General features: G+C 33.4%; 1 long non-coding RNA gene across 1 annotated transcript; it reads right to left on the bottom strand.

Moving 5' to 3' along the window:
- Nucleotides 1-1,346: 1,346 nt before the first annotated feature.
- Nucleotides 1,347-3,128, bottom strand: LOC127701392 (uncharacterized). The gene is made up of 2 exons (XR_007982008.1): nt 2,744-3,128; nt 1,347-1,889 (listed from the first exon to the last, which is right to left on the bottom strand). It is a non-coding gene; the product is annotated as an uncharacterized LOC127701392 (long non-coding RNA).
- Between the last annotated feature and the right edge of the window lie 712 nt (nt 3,129-3,840).

The following is a 3,840-nucleotide window of genomic DNA, read 5'->3' as shown; positions in this document are numbered from 1 at the left end:
ACTCTGAAGTAACTGTATTAAAACAAAGTCAATGTAGGACTTTCTTTGAGATATTATTGTGTCTGGGAGACACAATTGATGCCCCCGTAGATGCAAAGTGTTATTTTAAAATAACTATAACATTTAACCGCTTATACCCCAAAAATGACAAAGTTCAACTACATTGTATCTCCCAAAAGAGCAAATATTAATAAAAATCAAAACCCTGACCACATGCACATCTTCAATATATGTACAAACAGACAGCAAAGTGAAAACTTCCTAGGATTCTAACTGTAGGAGGAGTTATGCTGAATAACTATATACCCATAATGGGACGGACGGACAGACAGACCGGGGTAAAATAATATGCCCCCTCCCCCCAACTTTCAGTTGCGGGGGCATAGAAAGGGGTCATCATACCCCAAACTAGACAAAGTTTTGAGAGTAATAAAAAAATCTGGATTAACCATAAATGTAGCTCCATAAGGGCCATAAAGGCACCCCACTCCTAAATCTGTCTCTGATATTAAACATTGTTTATGCGTACTGTTGTACGTTTGTTTTTTCTACATTGGCTAGAGGTATGGGGGGAGGGGGGAGATCTCAAAAAACATGTTTAACTCCGCCGCATTTTTGCGCCTGTCCCAAGTCAGGAGCCTCTGGCCTTTGTTAGTCTTGTATCATTTTTAATTTTAGTTTCTTGTGTAAAATTTGGAGTTTAGTATGACGTCCATTATCACTGAACTAATATACATATTTGTTTAGGGGCCAGCTAAAGGACGCCTCCGGGTGCGGGAGTTTCTCGCTGCATTGAAGACCCATTGGTGGCCTTCGGCTGTTGTCTGCTCTATGGTCGGGTTGTTGTCTCTTTGACACATTCCCCATTTCCATTCTCAATTATATTCTGAATATTTTATAAAAGGACTTGAAAGATTATGTTAGAAAACATTTTTATAATGATATTTCGTATAACATTTAAATGATTTTTTTTAACGATTTTTTGAGAATATGAAGATGATTAAAACATTTTGTTAAAAAATATTTTTTGAACTTTTTCAAAACATTTTATCCTGCAGAAATGAATTTTTATATGTTTTTAAAATGTTTCAGGGATATTTGATTAACAAACACATTCAAATCATTTATAAGACATTTTACAAACATTGTCATCAAAATTCAGTAACATTTTAATGATGTTTGAAAAGTATCATGAAAATGTTTTGAAAATATTTTTAACGCCATACATTTTTGCATGAGTTTGATATTTTTCTACAATATTTTTTCAACATTTTCTATTTTTTTTTGGTGCTAACTGGGAAAGCAGTGGTGAAACAGCACCACATTAGAACAAATAATAAAATCAATTGCATGTAAATCCATTTCATCTTTTATGCATATTTATTTACAATGTATTTTTATGAGATTAGAAAGAACACAGCAAACATAGATAATTCTGGAACCAAGTTGAATTAGAAGTTTCCACGTGGAATTACATGTTTCAGATTTTTTATTCCCCTGCCACAGCGAAGGAGGGGCATTAAGTTTTACCCTTGTGTAACTTTTAGACAATACAAGGACTCTTTTAATGTGAATTCGGTTGGATGACACTTTTCTATCACAAACTACTTTCTTCTGATCTAGTTGGAATTTCCCTTTCAGAAAAGTTTGTGTGTTAATATAAGGATCGAACTGTCTTGGCTAGTAAATAAATCCTGTTTCATAATTCCACTATTTGCCATTTGTTGTCACCTTTGTCAAATTTTTTTTTTACATCTGGTTCTGACAGAAGTATTGATCCTCGCACTTGCAGCCACTTGGATTTTAACCATGAATTCATTTTAAACATAAAGATGTATCCCATCCATCACTTCATGGTTGGGTAAAAAGTCTGTTATCCATGATGGCTTCTGAAATATTAAAACAGGAAACCACAAAGCATCATGTTATTTAATAAACTGCAGGTTCAGAAATTTTTCTTATCATTCATAAAGGACAAGCGTTTAATGCGGGTATGTGTGTGATGTTTTTTTTCTCACAAAAATACTCTTTGATTTCCAACTTTGAAGAATTAAAAAAAATTGTTCACACAGCTTTTGCCATAAGTTTAATGTCAAGTCCTTAGAAAATTCAGACTTTATTGCGACAAACAAATAAAAAAATTATGCTCATGTGTACCATGGTTTTTTTTAGAATGCAATATAGGGATTGTCATATTTCCCAATATATGTAGTTCTCTTCCTTTCATGCATTGTTTTGTCAGGGAAATATATTTCACTTGCTATAATTAAGTGCACAACATAATTATTATTTCTTATTTACAATGCAAACAAAGGTAAAAGGGTGAAAAAATGTGAAGACTAGTAAAAAACTTACGAAGTGTGAGGACTAGGAAAAAGCTTACAAAGTGGGAGGACTAGGAAAAAACTTACAAAGTGTGAGGACTAGGAAAAAACTTACAAAGTGTGAAGACTAGGAAAAAACTTACAAAGTGTGAAGACTAGGAAAAAACTTACAAAGTGTGAAGACTAGGAAAAAACTTACAAAGTGTGAGAACTAGGAAAAAACTTACAAAGTGTGAAGACTAGGAAAAAACTTGCAAAGTGTGAGGGTATATTTGAAGAATAAAATACATCCCTGTGTCATCCCCCTATTTTAATAAATAATAACCTGTCAAATTATTGGGCTGTTTAATCGAGAAAAAATGAAACAAAGAGGTTTAATAATGTACTAAATATAAAAAAAAATATAAATACATAATAACCTAATCCTGTTGTTATATAATCTCCTGGCATGACATGGTTATCAGCTGGTTATGGCAAACTTGGTCGACTTTCCGCCGGGTTTCCCTAGAAGGCTAGATATTTTTGATGGGTGGATCAACTCTCTTGATGCCTTCTCTCCATTTCAAAAGAATTTCATTGTCTTTTGGGAATCTGTGGTCCCCCTTCAGAATAATTGCAGCCGGGGACACAACAATTTTGAAGCTTAGGTTGGTGAAATTAGCGAGTGTCGATAATTTGTGGTTACTAATGTAAACATGTGCAACGTAATGCGATTCAAGCGTCCAAGTGATTAAAACGTTTCCGACAACCACTTATGGAACACCAGCGACGTCTACAGGAAGAAATATTACGAATGATCCCTATTGGCTACTTCCGGTTTAAAAAATGTCACTTCCGGTCTCAAATGATAGATTTATTTACTCTGATTCCAAATATATATGGTTTATATATACTTTTGCCTGTAAAAAGGGAGATAATTGGCTACTTCCGGTTTAGAAAATGTCACTTTCGGTCTCATATGATAGCTTATTTACACTGATTCCAAAAATATATGGTTTATATATACTTATGCCTGTAATAAGGGAGATAATATGCTATTTCCGGTTTATAAAATATCACTTCCGGTCTCAAATGATAGATTAATGTATGACCATTCAAAAAATATATGGTTTCTATGTACTTCTACATGAAATAAGTGCAAAAATGACTACTTCCGGTTCACTCAAGGTCACTTCCGGTTGACATTTTTCAAGGTCATATGTCACCTAACATTTTGCAAAAGATCTTATGGCTTTATCATGTACCAATATGAAGTAATAATCAATTTACCTTAAAATAAAACATTTCAGGGGCAATAACTCCAATAAGATGTCGCTGGATTGTCTCAGACCAAATGTATCATATCTTCATCACAATATAACAAACATTTTGCACTTGTTCTTTAATATATAACATTAAAAATATCGGAGAAAATGCAAAAACAAGCAAAAGACAATATTCAGAACATGACCTTGACCTTTGACCTTGACCTCATTTTCGAAGTAAGGATCCAAGGACCTCAAATAAAAAGACTATA

The sequence above is a fragment of the Mytilus californianus genome, unplaced genomic scaffold (genome assembly GCF_021869535.1).
Source record: "Mytilus californianus isolate M0D057914Y unplaced genomic scaffold, xbMytCali1.0.p SCAF_5, whole genome shotgun sequence".
In the NCBI taxonomy this organism is placed as follows: domain Eukaryota; kingdom Metazoa; phylum Mollusca; class Bivalvia; order Mytilida; family Mytilidae; genus Mytilus; species Mytilus californianus.
This window is presented reverse-complemented; position numbering and strand designations above follow the sequence as displayed.